Here is a 20525-nt window from a genome sequence, read left to right on the forward strand (position 1 = left end):
AGACTACGAAGAACTTGTCGAGGTAATCCATCAATATGTAGTTCATCAGATGGGAGAATGTGGCTGGAGCATTGGTCAAGCCAAAAGACATGACGGTGTACTCGTAAGAACCATAACGAGTGATGAATGTGGTCTTTGGAATATCCTCTTCACGAACACGGATCTGGTGGTAACCCAACCTCAAGTCGAGTTTAGAGAATATCGATGAACCAGCCAGTTGATCATACAGATCATTGATCCGAGGAAGGGGATATTTGTTCTGAATTGTAGCTTGGTTGATAGGACGGTAGTCTTGGACCAAACGGTTCGTTCCGTCCTTCTTGACGAAGAGAGAAGGTGCTCCCCAAGTAGAGGAACTTGGACGAATGAAACCCTTGCCAAGAGATTTGTTGATTTCCTCCTTAAGTTCAAAGAGCTCATGAGGCGGCATTTTGTAGGGTCGTTTGGAGATAGGAATGGTGCTTAGTTTCAAGTCGATGACGAACTCGACAGCCCAAGCAGGGGGTATTTCTGGAAGTTCTTCTGGAAAGACATCTTGGAAGTCACGAACGACTGGAATCTTTTAAATTCCCTCAAGAGGTGCTGTGTTCAACGCATTCAAGACATAAAGCCGTGTTTCAGCGTTTTGAACAATCTGAGCATGGTAGCTTACTATCCCATCGGAAGGATGTAGGAGATGAACGACTTTGGTGGCGCAAACGATAGAGGCAGTATGTGCTTTCAACCATTCCATTCCCAGAATGAGGTCAATATTGGAAGACTCCGGAATAATGTGAGAAACAAGGAATCCCAACCCTTCAATCTCAATGGGAATGTCACGACCAATCATGGTAGTTTGACATCGGCCCACAGGGGTGCGCACCACTATCGGAGTGTTCATGGGCTCGCATCGAATGCCGTGTGCGTATGCAAAACTTTCTGACATAAATAAATGTGATGCTCCTAAATCGAATAAAACAGAAGCCGATACTGAATTAACGAGAAGAGTACCCATCACAGTAGCAGGTTGGTCTTGATCTTCATTCAGATCAACATGATTAGCCTGGCCATGACCATAAGGCCTGGCATTGTTGCTGCGGGGCCGGTTGTTACAGCGAGTAGAAGGCAGAGCCAGCTGGTTTTGATTCTAAGGGCAGTTTCTGGAACGGTGACCTGGAAGGCCACACTTGAAGCACAAACCATCATTGGATTGGGAGAAGGAGCTTGGGGTGGTATAGCTCGAAGAGGCTGCCTCTATGGTGGAGGAGGCAGACGAGGTGCAACATAGGACTGTCTTGGTGCAAGTGCAGTTGGACGATGCATGTTGTGGGGAATCTGCTGGGGAACGTAGTATTTCAAAAAAATTCCTATGATCACGCAAGATCTATCTAGGGATGCATAGCAACGAGAGGGGAGAGTGTGTCCACGTACCCTCGTAGACCGAAAGCGGAAGCGTTAAGTAACACAGTTGATGTGGTCGAACGTCTTCGCGATCCAACCGATCAAGTACCGAATGCACGACACCTCCGCAATCTACACACGTTCAGCTCGATGACGTCCCTCGAACTCTAGATCCAGCTGAGGCCAAGGGAGAGTTCTGTCAGCACAACGGCGTGTTGACAGTGATGATGAAGTTACCGACGCAGGGCTTCACCTAAGCACTACGACAATATGATCAAGGTGGAAATATGTGGAGAGGGGCACCGCACACGGCTAAGATCAACTTGTGTGTCTATGGGGTGCCCCCCTCCACCGTATATAAAGGAGTGGAGGAGTGGGAGGGCTGGCCAACTAGGGCACGCCCCAAGGGGGATTCCTACTCCTACTAGGAGTAGGTTTCCCCCCTTTTCCTATTCCAAGTAGGAGAAGAAGGAAGGAGAGGGAGAGGGAGAAGGAAAGAGGGGGGCGCCGCCCCCTCCTAGTCCAATTCGGACCAGCCCATGGGGGGCGCACTGCCTCCCCTTGTGGCCCTTCTCTCCTTTCCACTAAAGCCTAATAAGGCCCAATACCACCCCCTGGGTGAATTCCTGTAACTCCCTGTTTCTCCGGAAAAAAACCCGAATCACTCGGAACCTTTCCGATGTCCGAGTATAGCCTTCCAATATATCGACCTTTACGTCTCGACCATTTCGATACTCCTCATCATGTCTGTGATCTCATCCGGGACTCCGAACAAACTTCGGTCATCAAATCACATAACTCATATTACAAATCATCATCAAACGTTAAGCGTGCAGACCCTATGGGTTCGAGACCTATGTAGACATGATCGAGACACATCTCCGGTCAATAACCAATAGCGGAACCTGGATGCTTATATTGGTTCCTACATATTCTACGAAGATCTTTATCGTTCAAACCGCATAACAACATACGTTGTTCCCTTTGTCATCGGTATGTTACTTTCCCGAGATTCAATCATTGGTATCATCATACCTAGTTCAATCTCGTTAATGGCAAGTCTCTTTACTCATTTTGTAATGCATCATCCTGCAACTAATTCATTAGTCACATTGCTTGAAAGGCTTATAGTGATGTGCATTACCGAGAGGCCCCAGAGATACTTCTTCGATACATGGAGTGACAAATCCTAATCTCGATCTATGCCAACTCAACAAACACCATCGGAGATACCTGTAGAGCATCTTTATAATCACCCAGTTACGTTGTGACGTTTGATAGCACACAAGGTGTTCCTCCGGTATTCGGGAGTTGCATAATCTCATAGTCATAGGAACATGTATACGTCATGAAGAAAGCAATAGCAATAAACTAAATGATCATAGTGCTATGCTAACGGATGGGTCTAGTCCATCACATCATTCTCTAATGATGTGATCCTGTTCATCAAATGACAACACATGTTCATGGCTAGGAAACTTAACCATCTTTGATTAACGAGCTAGTCAAGTAGAGGCATACTAGGGACACTTTGTTTTTCTATGTATTCACACATGTACTAAGTTTCCGGTTAATACAATTTTAGCATGAATAATAGACATTTATCATGATATAAGGAAATATAAATAACAACTTTATTATTGCCTCTAGGGCATATTTCCTTTAGTCTCCCACTTGCACTAGAGTCAATAATCTAGTTCACATCATCATGTGATTTCACACCAATAGTTCACATCTTTATGTGATTAGTTCACATCTTCATGTGACTAATACCCAAAGGGTTTACTAGAGTCAGTAATCTAGTTCACATCTCTATGTGATGAACACCCAAAGAGTGATCAGGTTTTGCTTGTGAGAGAAGTTTAGTCTACGGGTCTGCAACATTGAGATCCGTATGTATTTTGCAAATTTTCTATGTCTACAATGCTCTGCATGGAGCTACTCTAGCTAATTACTCCCACTTTCAATATGTATACAGATTGAGATTCAGAGTCATCCGGATCGGTGTAAAAGCTTGCATCGGCGTAACTCTTTATGACGAACTCTTTATCACCTCCATAACCGAGAAATATCTCCTTAGTCTTCTAAGGATAATTTTGACCGCTGTCAAGTGATCCACTCCTGGATCAATATCGTACCCCCTTGCCAAACTCATGGCAAGGTACACAAGAAGGTTTGGTACACGGCATAGCATACTTTATAAAAGCTATGGCTGAGGCATAGGGAATGACTTTCATTCTCTTTCTATTTTCTGTCGTGGTCGTGTTTTGAGTCTTACTCAACTTTACACCTTGTAACACAGGCAAGAACTCCTTCTTTGACTGTTCCATTTTGAACTACTTCAAAATCTTGTCAAGGTATGTACTCATTGAAAAACCTTATCAAGCGTCTTGTTCTATCTCTATAGATCTTGATGCTCAATATGTAAGCAGCTTCACCGAGATCTTTCTTTGAAAAACTCCTTTCAAACACTCCTTTATGCTTTCCAGAAAAATTCTACATTATTTCTGATCAACAATATGTCATTCACATATACTTATCAGAATTGTTGTAGTGCTCCCACTCACTTGCTTGTAAATACAGGCTTCACCGCAAGTCTGTATAAAACCGTATGCTTTGATCACCTTATCAAAGTGTATATTACAACTCCGAGATGCTTGCACCAGTCCATAGATGGATCGCTGGAGCTTGCACACTTTGTTAGCACCTTTAGGATTGACAAAACCTTCTTGTTGCATCATATACAACTCTTCTTTAAGAAATCCATTAAGGAATGTAGTTTTGATATCCATTTGCCAGATTTCATGAAATGTGGCAATTGCTAACATGATTCGGACAGACTTTAAGCATCGATACGAGTAAGAAAATCTCATTGTAGTAAACATCTTGAACTTGTCAAAAACCCTTATCGACAAGTCGAGCTTTGTGGATAGTAACACTACTATCAGCATCCGTCTTCCTCTTGAAGACCCATTTTATTATTTATGGCTTGCCGATCATCGGGCAAGTCAACCAAAGTCTATACTTTGTTCTCATACATGGATCCTATCTCATATTTCATGGCCTCAAGCCATTTTGGGGATCTGGGCTCATTATCGCTTACTCATAGTTAGTAGGTTCGTCATGGTCAAGTAATATGACCTCCAGAACAGGATTGTCGTACCACCCTGGTGCAGACCTTACTCTGGTTGACCTACGAGGTTCGGTAGTAACTTGATTTGAAGTTTCATGATCATCATCATTAGCTTCCTCACTAATTGGTGTAGGCATAACTGGAACTAATTTCTGTGATGAATTACTTTCCAATCTCGAGAGAAGGTACAATTACCTCATCAAGTTCTACTTTTCTCCCACTCACTTCTTTCGAGAGAAACTCCTTCTCTAGAAAGGATCCACTCTAAGCAACGAATATCTTGCTTTCGGATATGTGATAGAAGGTGTACCCAACAGTCTCCCTTGGGTATCATATGAAGATGCATTTCTCCGATTTGGGTTCGAGCTTATCAGGTTGAAGCTTTTTCACATAAGCATCGCAACCCCAAAAGAAACGACAGCTTAGGTTTCATGCCAAACCACAGTTCATATGGTGTCATCTCAATGGATTTAGATGGTGCCCTATTTAACGTGAATGCAACTATCTCTAATGCATAAACCCAAAAATGATAGTGATAAATCGGTAAGAGACATCATAGATCGCACCATATCTAATAAAGTACGGTTATGACGTTCGGACACACCATTACGCTGTGGTGTTCCAGGTGGCGTGAGCTGCGAAACAATTCCGCATCGTTTCAAATGAAGACCAAACTCGTAACTCAAATATTTGTCTCTGCGATCAGATCGTAGAAACTTTATTTTCTTGTTACGATGATTTGCCACTTCACTCTGAAATTCTTTGAACTTTTCAAATGTTTCAGACTTATGTTTCATCAAGTGGATATACCCATATCTGCTCAAATCATCTGCAAAGGTCAGAAAATAATGATACCTATCATGAGCCTCAACACTCGTTGGATCGCATACATCAGTATGTATTATTTCCAATAAGTCAGTTGCTCGCTCCATTGGTCCAGAGAACGGAGTCTTAGCCATCTTGCCCATGAGGCATGGTTCGCAAGCATCAAGTGATTCCAAAAGCCCATCAGCATGGAGTTTCTTCATGCGCTTTACACCAATATGACCTAAATGGCAGTGCTACAAATATGTTGCACTATCATTATCAACTTTGCATCTTTTGGCATCAATATTATGAATATGTGTATCACTACGATCGAGATTCAATAAACCATTCACCTTGGGTGTATGACCTCAGAAGGTTTTATTCATGTAAACAGAATAACAATTATTCTTTGACTTAAGTGAATAATCATATTGCAATAAACATGATACAATCATATTATGCTCAATGCAAACACCAAATAACATTTATTTTAGGTTCAACACTAATCCCGAAGGTAAAGGGAGTGTGCGATGGTGATCTTATTGTTGGGGAACATAGTAATTTCAAAAAAATCCTACGCACACTCAGGATCATGGTGATGCATAGCAACGAGAGGGGAGAGTGTGTCCACATACCCTCGTAGACCGAAAGCGGAAGCATTAGCACAACGTGATTGATGTAGTCGTACGTCTTCACGATCTGACCGATCCAAGTACCGAACGTACGACACCTCTGAGTTCAGCACACGTTCAGCTCGATGACGTCCCGCGATCTCCGATCCAGCAGAGCTTCATGGGAGAGTTCCGTCAGCACGACAGCGTGATGATGGTGATGATGTTGCTACCGACAAAGGGCTTCGCCTAAGCACCGCTACGATATAACAGAGGTGGAACATGGTGGAGGGGGCACCGCACACGGCTGGAATAGATCAACATATCAACTTGTGTGTTCTAGGGTGCCCCCCTGCCCCGTATATAAAGGAGCAACGGGGGAGGCGGCCGGCCAGGAGGAGGGCGTGCCAGGGGGAGTCCTACTCCCACCGGGAGTAGGACTCCTCCTTTAACTTGTTGGACTAGGAGAGGGACGGAAGGGAGAGAGGATGAGAAGGAAAAAGGGGCCCCCACCTCCTTTCCCAATTTAGACTAGAGGGGGAGGGGCTCGCGGCTACCCTGGCCACCCCTCCTCTTCTCCCACTAAGGCCCATGAGGCCCAATTAACTCCGCGGGGGGTTCCGGTAACCCCCGGTACTCCTGTTTTTATCTGAAACCACTCGGAACCATTTCGGTGTCCGAATATAGTCGTCCAATATATTGATATTTAGGTCATGACCATTTCGAGACTCCTCGTCATGTCCATGATCATATCCGGGACTCCGAACTACCTTCGGTACATCAAAACTCAAAAACTCATAATATCGATCGTCACCAAACTTTAAGCGTGCGGACCCTACGGGTTCGAGAACTATGTAGACATGACCAAGACATGTCTCCGGTCAATAACCAATAGCGGAACCTAGATGCTCATATTGGCTCCTACATATTCTACGAAGATCTTTATCGGTCAAACCGCAGAACAACATACGTTGTTCCCTTTGTCATCGGTATGTTACTTGCCTGAGATTCGATCATTGGTATCTCAATACCTAGTTCAATCTCATTACCGGCAAGTCTCTTTACTCGTTCCGTAATGCATCATCCCGCAACTAACTCATTAGTCACATTGCTTGCAAGGTTTATAGTGATGTGCATTACCGAGAGGGCCCAGAGATACCTCTCCGACAATTGGAGTGATAAATCCTAATCTCAAAATACGCCAACTCAACAAGTACCTCCGGAGACACCTGTAGAGCACCTTTATAATCACCCAGTTACGTTGTGACGTTTGGTAGCACACAAAGTGTTCCTTCGGTAAATGGGAGTTGCATAATCTCATAGTCATAGGAACATGTATAAGTCATGAAGAAAGCAATAGCAACATACTAAATGATCAAGTGCTAAGCTAACGGAATGGGTCAAGTCAATCACATCATTCTCCTAATGATGTGATCCCATTAATCAAATGACAACTCATGTCTATGGCTAGGAAACATAACCATCTTTGATCAACGAGCTAGTCAAGTAGAGGCATACTAGTGACACTCTGTTTGTCTATGTATTCACACATGTATTATGTTTCCGGTTAATACAATTCTAGCATGAATAATAAACATTTATCATGATATAAGGAAATAAATAATAACTTTATTATTGCCTCTAGGGCATATTTCCTTTAGTCTCCCACTTACACTAGAGTCAATAATCTAGATTACACAGTAATGATTCTAACACCCATGGAGCCTTGGTGCTGATCATGTTTTGCTCGTGGAAGAGGCTTAGTCAATGGGTCTGCAACATTCATATCCATATGTATCTTGCAAATCTCTATGTCTCCCACCTGGACTTGATCCCAGATGGAGTTGAAGCGTCTCTTGATGTGCTTGGTTCTCTTGTGAAATCTAGATTCCTTTGCCAAGGCAATTGCACCAGTATTGTCACAAAAGATTTTCATCGGACCCGATGCACTAGGTATGACACCTAGATCAGATATGAACTCCTTCATTTGCTGCTTCCGAAGCAGCAATGTACCCGCTTCACATGTAGATCCCGCCATGAAGCTCTGTTTAGAACTGCTCCAACTAACAGCTCCACCATTTAATATAAACACGTATCCGGTTTGCGATTTAGAATCGTCCGGATCAGTGTCAAATCTCGCATCAATGTAACCATTTACGATGAGCTCTTTGTCACCTCCATAAATGAGAAACATATCCTTAGTCCTTTTCATGTACTTCAGGATGTCCTTTACCATTGTCCAGTGATCCACTCCTAGATTACTTTGGTACCTCCCTGCTAAACTAATAGCAAGGCACACATCAGGTCTGGTACACAGCATTGCATACATGATAGAGCCTATGGCTGAAGCATAGGGAACATCTTTCATTTTCTCTCTATCTTCTACAGTGGTCGGGCATTGAGTCTTACTCAACTTCACACCTTGTAATACAGGTAAGAACCCTTTCTTTGCCTGATCCATTTTAAACTTCTTCAAAACTTTGTCAAGGTATGTGCTTTGTGAAAGTCCAATTAAGTGTCTTGATTTATCTCTATAGATCTTGATGCCCAATATGTAAGCAGCTTCACCGAGGTCCTTCATTGAAAAACTCTTATTCAAGTACCCTTTTATGCTATCTAGAAATTCTATATCATTTCCAATCAACAATATGTCATCCACATATAATATTAGAAATGCTACAGAGCTCCCACTCACTTTCTTGTAAATACAGGCTTCTCCAAAAGTCTGTATAAAACCATATGCTTTGATCACACTATCAAAGCATTTATTCCAACTCCGAGAAGCTTGCACCAGTCCATAAATGGATCGCTGGAGCTTGCACACTTTGTTAGTACCTTTTGGATCGATAAATCCTTCAGGTTGCATCATATACAACTCTTCTTCCAGAAATCCATTCAGGAATGCAGTCTTTACATCCATTTGCCAAATTTCATAATCATAAAATGCGGCAATAGCTAACATGATTCGGACAGACTTAAGCATCGCTACGGGTGAGAAGGTCTCATCGTAGTCAACTCCTTGAACTTGTCGAAAACCTTTCGCAACAAGTTGAGCTTTGTAGACAGTAACATTACCATCAGCATCTATCTTCTTCTTTAAGATCCATTTATTCTCGATGGCTTGCCGATCATCGGGCAAGTCAACCAAAGTCCACACTTTGTTCTCATGCATGGATCCCATCTCAGATTTCATGGCCTCAAGCCATTTTGTGGAATCTGGGCTCATCATCGCTTCCTCATAGTTCGTAGGTTCGTTATGGTCTAGCAACATGACCTCCAGAATAGGATTACCGTACCACTCTGGTGCGGATCTTACTCTAGTTGACCTACGAGGTTCAGTAGTAACTTGATCTGAAGTTTCATGATCATCATCATTAGCTTCCTCACTAATTGATGTAGGTGTCATACGAACCGGTTTCTGTGATGAACTACTTTCCAATAAGGGAGCAGGTACAGTTACCTCATCAAGTTCTACTTTCCCCCCACTCACTTCTTTCGAGAGAAACTCCTTCTCTAGATAGGATCCATTCTTAGCAACGAATGTATTGCCTTTGGATTTGTGATAGAAGGTGTACCCAACAGTTTCCTTTGGGTATCCTATGAAGACGCATTTCTCCTATTTGGGTTCAAGCTTATCAGGTTGAAGCTTTTTCACATAAGCATCGCAGCCCCAAACTTTAAGAAATGACAACTTTGGTTTCTTGCCAAACCATAGTTCAGAAGGCGTCATCTCAAATGATTTTGATGGTTCCTATTTAACATGAATGCAGCCGTCTCTAAAGCATAACCCCAAAACGATAGCGGTAAATCAGTAAGACACATCATAGATTGCACCATATCTAGTAAAGTACGATTACGACATTGGGACACACCATTACGCTATGGTGTTCCAGGTGGCATGAGTTGCGAAACTATTCCGCATTGTTTCAAATGTAGACCAAACTCGTAACTCAAACTTTCTCCTCCACGATCAGATCATAGAAACTTTATTTTCTTGTTACGATGATTTTCCACTTCACTCTGAAATTCTTTGAACTTTTCAAATGTTTCAGACTTATGTTTCATTAAGTAGATATACCCATATCTGCTCAAATCATCTTTGAAGGTGAGAAAATAATGATACCCGCCGTGAGCCTCAATATTCATTGGACCACATACATCAGTATGTATGATCTCTAACAAATCTGTTGCTCGCTCCATTGTTCCGGAGAATGGTGTATTAGTCATCTTGCCCATAAGGCATGGTTTGCAAGTACCAAGTGATTCATAATCAAGTGATTCCAAAAGTCCATCAGTATGGAGTTTCTTCATGCGCTTTACTCCAATATGACCCAAACAGCAGTGCCACAAATAAGTTGCACTATCATTATCAACTCTGCATCTTTTGGCTTCAACATTATGAATATGTGTATCACTACTATCGAGATTCAACAAAAATAGACCACTCTTCAAGGGTGCATGACCATAAAAGATATTACTCATATAAATAGAACAACAATTATTCTCAGATTTAAATGAATAACCATCTCGCATCAAACAAGATCCAGATATAATGTTCATGCTTAACGCTGGCACCAAATAACAATTATTTAGGTCTAAAACTAATCCTGAAGGTAGATGTAGAGGTAGCGTGCCGACAGCGATCACATCGACTTTGGAACCATTTCCCACGTGCATCGTCACCTCGTCCTTTGCCACTCTTTGCTTAATCCGTAGTCCCTGTTTCGAGTTGCAAATATTAGCAACAGAACCAATATCAAATACCCAGGTGCTACTGCGAGCTCTGGTAAGGTGCACATCAATAACATGTATATCACATATACCTTTGTTCACCTTGCCATCCTTCTTATCCGCCAAAAACTTGGGGCAGTTCCGCTTCCAGTGACCAGTCTGTTTGCAGTAGAGGCACTCAGTCTCAGGCTTAGGTCCAGACTTGGGTTTCTTCTCCTGAGCAGCAACTTGTTTGCTGTTCTTCTTGAAGTTCCCCTTCTTCTTCCCTTTAACCTTTTTCTTGAAACTAGTGGTCTTGTTGACCATCAACACTTGATGCTCCTTCTTGATCTCTACCTCCGCTGCCTTTAGCATTGCGAAGAGATCGAGAATTGTCTTATTCATCCCTTGCATATTATAGTTCATCACGAAGCTCTTGTAGCTTGGTGGCAGTGATTGAAGAACTCTGTCAATGACACTATCAACAGGAAGATTAACTCCCAGTTGAGTCAAGTGATTATGATACCGAGACATTTTGAGTATATGTTCACTGACAGAACTATTCTCGTCCATCTTGCAGCTATAGAACTTATTGGAGACTTCATATCTCTCAATCCGGGCATTTGCTTGAAATATTAACTTCAACTCCTGGAACATCTCATATGCTCCATGATGTTCAAAACATCGTTGAAGTCCCGGTTCTAAGCCGTAAAGCATGGCACACTGAACTATCGAGTAGTCATCAGCTTTACTCTGCCAGACGTTCTTAACGTCATCAGCAGCATCTGCAGCAGGCCTAGCACCCAGCGGTGCTTCTAGGACGTAATTCTTCTGTGCAGCAATGAGGATAATCCTCAAGTTATGGACCCAGTCCGTGTAATTGCTACCATCATCTTTCAACTTTGCTTTCTCAAGGAACGCATTAAAATTCAACGGAACAACAGCACATGCCATCTATCTACAATCAAGATAGACAAGCAAAATACTATCAGGTACTAAGTTCATGATAAATTTAAGTTCAATTAATCATATTACTTAAGAACTCCCACTTAGATAGACATCCGTCTAATCATCTAAGTGATCACGTGATCCAAATCAACTAAACCATGTCCGATCATCACGTGAGCTGGAGTAGTTTTCAATGGTCAACATCACTATGTTGATCATATCTACTATATGATTCACGCTCGAACTTTCGGTCTCAGTGTTCCGAGGCCATATCTGTCGTGGATCTAAGACTGACAGTAGAATGGGGGTAGGTATGAGGAGGCAAGATCCTAGCTATGGAGTAGTTGTACACATGATTTTTACGAGTTCAGGCCCTTCTCTGAAGAAGTAACTCTCCGCCAACCTTGCCTTTGCCGTCCGCTATGGCGGACGGCAAAGTACTAGATTCTTGTAGTGTACGTCTCGGTGCCCTGAGGCGGTCGACTAGATTATATGTGTGTGAGAGTTTACAAAAGATGTGAACCCTTGTGCCTATGGAGGGGGGTGGCTTATATAGAGTGCGCCAGGACCCCAGCTAGCCCACGTTACAGAGGGTTTAAGGTACAGTAAAGGGGATATGTTACTTGTAATGCTAGTAAATAAAGAGACATAATGACCATTAAAGTTATTAGGTGATGTCCGACCGTTGCAGTTCGGAGTGACCTTAGACCTTCTGGTGGTCGAGTGACAGTCTCCGCAGTCGAGTGACTTCAAGTCTTCCGAGTGGAAGTCCTCATGGTCGAGTGGATGATGACTCCTGTTCGAATGCTTCTGGTTTGAGGGTGACGTCCTAAGGGAGGGTGTCTAGGTCAGGCCTATGACCCTACCCTAGGTACATATCTTCATCATTAGCCCCCGAATGGTTCAGGGTTTGAGTGGGGAAGGAGTTGATAACCTCTCCGATTCAGCTTTTGCGCTTCGGAAATGTCTTGTCCAGAGGTCGAATGAACCTTCATGATGACTTCAACTGCTTGTTCAGTCGCCTTGATCCATTCTTTGTTTTGTCAAGTGAACTTTCATTGTTAAGCTTCGAGTGTTGATATGGGAAAAATCTTCGGTCTAACGGGTTGTTCTGTTGTCTACGGATTTCACGGGATTCGAATTTCGGGAAGCGCGCCGGGCGGGGGAGGCCGCAGTAATCGGGACGGATTAGGAAGGCCGCCTCGATGTCTGCGCCACCTTTTTTGCCACATATCGCGTGCGTGACTATTGCGGGATTTGATTGGATTGCCTGGGCCCACGAGTCAGCCACTCGGAAATGATCTGTTATAAGGCGTTGGACGGGGGTTTTCGCACAGTGCGTTCTCATTCTTCCCCTTCCTCCTCTGTTTTCTCCACCGCATCTGCCTCTGCCCTCGGCGTCGTCGCCCCATTTGAACTTGATCCGCTGCCATGGGGAAGGATAAGACGGTGGCATTGGAGCTTGCGAAGAAGGCGACGACAAAGGTGAAAGGGAAGAGAACTAGCCGGAGCGGGTCTTCATCGAGGTCCGGCCTGCCGCCTGGCTGGATCAAGGGCGACTGGATTTGCTCGACAATCATCCAAGATGATATCGATGACCTGGTTGAGGGGGGACTGATCCCCCATGAATCGGCGCGGCTCCCGGGGAATGAGACCGAGCCGCAGCCGCAGGAGGGTGAGTGCGTTCTCCTTGCCACTCACGTCGACCGCGGGTTTTCTTTGCCTCCCCATCCTTTCTTTCGAGGTTTCTTGAACTTCTTTGGGGCTCAACCCCACCACTTTTCCCCAAACACCATCGTGTGCGTTGCCGCTTTCGTGTCCATGTGCGAGAACTTCCTGGGTTGTCGACCACACTGGGTCTCTTCAAGCACATATTCACGTGTCGTTCTCAGACGGTCAAGAAGGCCAACCCGAGTGATGAGAGGACGCAAGTGATACAGATGTGTGGGGGTCTTGGAATTCAGATGAGGAACAAAAGCACTTTCCCAACCATGATCCTTCCTGAGTCGGTCTGGGGTTGGCAGTCGACCTGGTTCTACTGCAAGGACCAACCGACTCCGCGTCAGTCGACTGGACTTCCCCCTTTTCCATGGCCTGAGTGGAGAAGCCCTCCACCTTGAGAGTGATCCCAGAGGAGAAGGCGCAGTTGAAGGTGTTGGTCGAGCGGGTGGTCCAACTCGTCCACGATGGAGTGGCCGGTATGGACCTGTTGGAGGTCTTCCTCAGTCGACGTATCCAACCACTCCAAGCTCGTGACCATCCGATGTGGATGTACTTGGGAATCGAGGATTCCACTCGGATCCACCCAGAGGATTTCAGTGAGAACACGGTAGAGCATTGGCTGAGAGGCATTACTGGCAACAAGGATAACCCCCGGGGGTCCAGGAGGGTGGCTCCATTCGACCATTTGCACCGGCCAGAACAGGTACTATTCTGCATTGTCGAGTGTTTTCTTGATTAACCATGTAACATCTTGTTGATGGTCGACTGCCTTTCTTTTGTTCGTTGTCTTTCAGGCCCTTGTTGATATGTGTTCAATGCCCAATGGAGAGTAGGAGCAAGATCCCGAGGGGGAGGCGAGCGGAGGCGAGAGTGGCGAGTGGCACTCAGATGAAGAAGAGGACGAGGAGAGTGACGACCCGAGTGATGAAGAAGAAGTCGACTCACCTCCTCGCAGAGAAAGGAGATCCAAGCACACTCACGACCCGGCAAGCATCCCCGACGTGGTGGCCGCACCAACTGGGGAGTCTTCAAAGCGCCCTCAGACGTCTTCTCTAGTGCTGACTGAGAAGGCACTGAAGCAGCCTAAGACTGCGCCGTCTCCGGTGCCGAAACCACCGAAGGCCGCATCTTCCAAACCGTCGAAGGCTTTGCCCAAAATCAAAGTGACCATTCCCACTATCTCTGGGTAACAATCTGACCTGATCCTTTGGTTGACTTGTGTAACAGAACGTGACCGACTGAATGTTGACATTTGCAGTGCTGCCACCTCTGGAACTTCTACCCGCCAATACCAAGACGAGGAGATGGAAGATGCGGTTACCTCCAACCCAGGTACAATTCTCGTGATCTTGTTCTTGATTACTTGGTCGATTAAATTCTGGCGATTCACTTGGGGTCGACTGATTTCTTTGCAGCCCCGCTCAATGTTATCGAGCTTCCGGATGACGATGAAGACGTGATACCAAGGCCTAGAAGGAGCAGGAAAGCAGCAGCTGGCAAGATATCTCAGTCGGAACTGGTGACAGAACCAACAGTCCAACAGCCCGAAGATTCAGGTAGAGCCTCTGTAACTTTTGCTGTCCCAGTGTCGAGTGAACGCCTCAACCGTCGACTGTACTAGTGTTTTCTTCAGCCATCCAACCTCATGCCTCGGAGCTCCAAGTTGCTGCATCTGGACCGTCTGTCCCCTTCTTCACCACCTATCATGTTCCGGAAAGCCAGTCGAACGCCGCTGCGGAGGCTATCCGTCAGGCTGGCGTAATGATGGAGCAGATGAAGGTGGTGCACGACAATAGCCAGGCTGCTTACGACGCCAGCGTGGCTCTTCGAGCCAATGTGCAGGTAAATTGACTTCTGACTGAACTTGTCCTATTAGGATATGCTACCTGAATATTTCCCTTCGAACAATCTCTTAATATCTGCTTCGAATCTGTACACCCACTGGATGTTTTGTTGTGTTTAGTATTTGCACTCTTCCACTCGATCTGGACGAATGGGATCTGAACCGGTAGGGGCACGCTAAGTGCAACCACTGGCTGTAGTCCCCAAGATCGTAGTTGACTGCTGGCAGTCGGCTGGGGTCTGAGCACTTCTCTCTTTCCTTTCTTCCACTCGACCTGGGCGGACCGGCCGAGTGGAATCTGAACCAGTGGGGGCACGCCAAGTGCACCCACTGGGTGTAGTCCCCGAGACCGCATTCGACTGCTGGCAGTCGGTTGGGGTCTGAGAACTTTTTTTTACTCGGCCTGGGCGGACCGGCCGAGTGGAATCTGAACCAGTGGGGGCACGCCAAGTGCACCCACTAGGTGTAGTCCCCGAGACCGCAGTCGACTGCTGGCAGTCGGTTGGGGTCTGAGTAATCTTTGAAGTTTCATTCACTCAGAAGTAAATAATCTTTGATCTTGTCGATTGATATGTCTTTTACTCTCTGCAGAAATCTTGTACTCTCATTTCCAAGTTCGCCGAATGTGAGGAGAAGTAGAGGCAACTCAACCTTGACCTGGAGCTGGCCCAACAAAATTTGAAAAAGGCTCAAGATGAAGTTGCCGGTATGGAAGGTAACTGCCTGTCGACTGCTCATGTCGATCGTCCTTTAAATTATCCCTTCGATCTTTTGTTTGATCTAAATTCTTATTTTGTAGAGAAAATGAGGTTGGCTCTAGAGAAGAAAGACTTGGACCTTGCAGCTGCGCAGAAGGAGGCTCAAGAGAAGATTACCCTTGCTGATAAGAAGCTGGCTTCAGTCGGAGTGCTGGAAGAGGAAGTAAGCAAGCTGAAGTCATCTCTCACTGAATCCAACCGAGAGGCAACTCGTCTGAAGAAGGATAAGGTGGCTCTGAACGAGAAGCTGGAAGACATGGCTCATAAGAGAAATGACTTAGAAGCTTATCTGGAAACCCTCGCCAAGAAGCTCTTTGTTATGCTCGAAGGTACCCCTTTTGATCCGACTGCTTTAGTGTTTGCAAGTTAGTCCTGTCCAGTGGACTCATTAACTCCTTGACTGCAGAATTCTGCCAAAACTTTGAAGAGGAGACTGGACGGATCGAGACGGGTTTGGACCCTATCCTTTCTCCAGTCGGCGACGAGGCTGCCATGAATGTGCTTCGACTGGAATCCCGCATTGCCAGTGTTACAAGTTATCTTGGCCGTCTGAAGGTGGCAGTTTCACGCATCGAATTCGTCGCTCTGGCCGAGGGCAACGCTTCAAAATGATCTCGAGTCTCTGATGGCTAGACTTAACGAGGTCCCCGGTCGGGTGCAGGAATGGAAGAAGTCCTCTGCCCGATGCGGTGCTGACGTGGCTTTGTCGCTCGTAAGAGTCCACTGCAAGGAAGCCCATGAAGATAAGCTGGCGGCGATCAAGGTCGCCAACACCAAAAGGCATGACTTCCAGTCCTTGATGGAGACTTTCATCGCTGCTGCCACTCGGATCACTGATGGAATTGACTTGGATGAATTCGCCGAACCTGCATGCCCTCCTCCTGCCGAATGAACAAACTTGAGATTTAAACTTGCCTTAAATTTGCCTCAGAATGCCGAGTGGTTTCTGTAACCGTTAAACTCCTTCAGGCCTGATGCTCGAGTACTTTTATCTTCGTTTTGAAACTCTGGAGATTTTATCCGATATTGGTTTATCTTCTACATATGCTTGCGTTCGTCTTCGAGTAGAACTTGTTCTTCACTCGGAATATCCTTCGAGATGCAACTCTGAAGGAGATGTCCCAGTTGACCTGCACCTCGCTGTCCTTGCGGATAAGGATGGAGCGCTCATTGTATTTGTGGTGCAGCTCCGAGGAGAAGGTTGTGGTCGACCTGCACCTCGTCATCCTTGCAGATAGGGATGGACGGGACATTGTACTTGTAGCGCGGCTCCGTGAGAGGATTGCAGTCGACCTGCACCTCGTCATCCTTGCAAATAGGGATGGAGCGGAGGTTGTACTTGTAGCGTAGCTTCGTGAGAGGATTGCAGTCGACCCGCACCTCGTCATCCTTGCGGATAAGGGTGGTTTTTTGACTTAGGCGGGTACTAGGCTGCAGCTAAGTCCCCGAGTGTGAGGTTTGCTCATCACTCGGTAGGATTTTTGAAACTTAGGCGAGCACGGGGCTACAACTAAGCCCCCGAGTGTGAGGTTTGCTCATCACTTGGTGGGATTATGGAAAGTTAGGCCAGCATGAGGCACCAGCTAAGCCCCCGAGTGTGAGGTTTGCTCATCACTCGGTAGGATTTTTGAAACTTAGGCGAACACGGGCCTGCAGCTCAGCTTCCGAGTATGAGGTTTGCTCATCACTCGGTAGGATTTTTGAAACTTAGGCGAGTACTAGACTACAGCTAACCCCCCGAGTATGAGGTTTGCTCATCACTCGGTAGGATTTTTGAAACTTAGGCGAGTACTAGACTGCAGCTAAGCCCCCGAGTATGAGGTTTTCTCATCACTCGGTAGGATTTTTGAATCTTAGGCGAGCACGGGGCTGCAGCTAAGCCTCCGAGTATGAGGTTTTCTCATCACTCGGTAGGATTTTTGAAACTTAGGTGAGTACTGGACTGCAGCTAAGCCTCCGAGTGAGAGGCTTGCTCATCACTCGGTAGGATTTTTGAAACTTAGGCGAGTACTAAACTACAGCTAAGCCTCCGAGTGAGAGGCTTGCTCATCACTCGGTAGGATTTTTTCAACTTATGCAAGTACTGGACTGCAGCTAAGCCCCCGAGTGAGAGGCTTGCTCATCACTCGGTAGGATTTTTGAAAATTAGGCGAGAACTGGACTGCAGCTAAGCCTCTGAGTGCGAGGCTTGCTCATCACTCGGTAGGATGTTTTCAACTTAGGCGACTACTGGACTGTAGCTAAGCACCCGAGTGAGAGGCTTGCTCATCACTCGGTAGCATTTTTTCAACTTAGGTGAGTACTGGACTGCAGCTAAGCCTCCGAGTGAGAGGCTTGCTCATCACTCGGTAGGATTTTTTCAACTTAGGCGAGTACTGGACTGCAGCTAAGCGTCCGAGTGAGAGGCTTGCTCATCACTCGGTAGGATTTTTTCAACTTAGGCGAAACGGATTCACAGCTGAGCCCTAGTGGGTGTAGTCCCCGAGGCCGCAGTCGACTGCTGGCAGTCGGTTGGGGTCTGAGAACTTTTTTTTACTCGGCCTGGGCGAACCGGTCGAGTGGAATCTGAACCAGTGGGGGCACACCAAGTGCACCCACTGGGTGTAGTCCCCGAGACCACAGTCGATTGCTGGCAGTCGGTTGGGGTCTGAGTAATCTTTGAAGTTTCATTCACTCAGAAGTAAGTAATCTTTGATCTTGTCGATTGCTATGTCTTTTACTCTCTGCAGAAATCGTGTACTCGCATTTCCAAGTTTGCCTAATTTTAGGAGAAGCAGAGGCAACTCAACCTTGACCTGGAGCTGGCCCAACAAAATTTGAAGAAGGCTCAAGATGAAGTTGCCAGTATGGAAGGTAACTGCCTGTCGAGTGCTCATGTCGATCGTCCTTTAAATTATCCCTTCGATCTTTTGTTTGATCTAAATGCTTATTTTGCAGAGAAAATGAGGTTGTCTCTGGACAAGAAAGACTTGGACCTTGCAGCTGCGCAGAAGGAGGCTCAAGAGAAGATTACCCTTGCTGACAAGAAGCTGGCTTCAGTCGGAGTGCTGGAAGAGGAAGTAAGCAAGCTGAAGTCTTCTCTCACTGAATCCAACCGAGGGGCAACTCTTCTGAATAAGGATAAGGTGGCTCTGAACGAGAAGCTGGAAGACATGGCTCGTAAGAGAAATGACTTAGAAGCTTATCTGGAAACCCTCGCCAAGAAGCTCTTTCTTATGCTCGAAGGTACCCCTTTTGATCTGATTGCTTTACTGTTTGCAAGTTAGTCCTGTCCAGTGGACTCATTAACTCCTTGACTATAGAATTCCGCCAAAACTTTGAAGAGGAGACTGGACAGATCAAGGCGGGTTTGGACCCTATCCTTTCTCCAGTCGGCGACGAGGCTGCCATGAATGTGCTTCGACTGGAATCCCGTGTCGCTAGTGTTACAAGTTATCTTGGCCGTCTGAATGTGGCAGTTTCACGCAACGACTCATTGCTCTGGCCGAGGGCAACGCTTCAAAATGATCTCGAGTCTCCGATGGCTGGACTCAACGAGGTCCCCGGTCGGGTGCAGGAATGGAGGAAGTCCTCTGCGCGATGCGGTGCTGACGTGGCTCTCTCGCTGGTAAGAGTCCACTACAAGGAAGCCCGCGAAGATAAGCTGGCGGCGATCAAGGTTGCCAACACGAAAAGGCATGACCTCCAATCCTTCATGGAGACTTTCATCGTTGCTGCCACTCGGATCGCTGATGGAATTGACTTGCACGAATTCGTCGAGCCTGCAAGCCCTCCTCCTGCCGAATGAACAAACTTGAGATTTAAACTTGCCTTAAATTTGCATCAGAATGCCGAGTGGTTTCTGTAATCGTTAAACTCCTTCGGGCCCGATGCTCGAGTACTTTTATCTTTGTTTTGAAACTCTGGAGATTTTATCCGATCTTGGTTTATCTTCTGCATATGCTTGCGTTCGTCTTCGAGTAGAACTTGTTCTTCACTCGGAATATCCTTCGAGATGCAACTCTGAAGGAGATATCCCAATTGACCTGCACCTCGCCGTCCTTGCGGATAAGGATGGAGCGCACATTGTATTAGTGGCACAGCTCCGAGGAGAGGGTTGCGGTCGACCCGCACCTCGTCATCCTTGCAGATAGGGATGGACGGGACATTGTACTTGTAGCACGACTCCGTGAGAGGATCGCAGTTGACCTGCACCTCGTCATCCTTGCGGATAGGGATGGAGCGGACGTTGTACTTGTATCGCAGCTTCGTGAGAGGATTGCAGTCGACCCGCACCTCGTCATCCTTGCGGATAAGGGTGGTTTTTCGACTTAGGCGGGTACTAGGCTGCAGCTAAGTCCCCGAGTGTGAGGTTTGCTTATCAGTCGGTAGGATTTTTGAAACTTAGGCGAGCACGGGGCTGCAACTAAGCCCCCGAGTGTGAGGTTTGCTCATCACTCGGTGGGATTTTTGAAGCTTAGGCGGGCACGAGGCTGCAGCTAAGCCCCCGAGTGTGAGGTTTGCTCATCACTCGGTAGGATTTTTGAAACTTAGGTGAACACGGGGCTGCAGCTAAGCCGCCGAGTATGAGGTTTGCTCATCACTCGGTAGGATTTTTGAAACTTAGGCGAGTA

This window comes from Triticum dicoccoides, chromosome 3A (genome assembly GCF_002162155.2).
Source record: "Triticum dicoccoides isolate Atlit2015 ecotype Zavitan chromosome 3A, WEW_v2.0, whole genome shotgun sequence".
Classification (NCBI taxonomy): Eukaryota; Viridiplantae; Streptophyta; class Magnoliopsida; order Poales; family Poaceae; genus Triticum; species Triticum dicoccoides.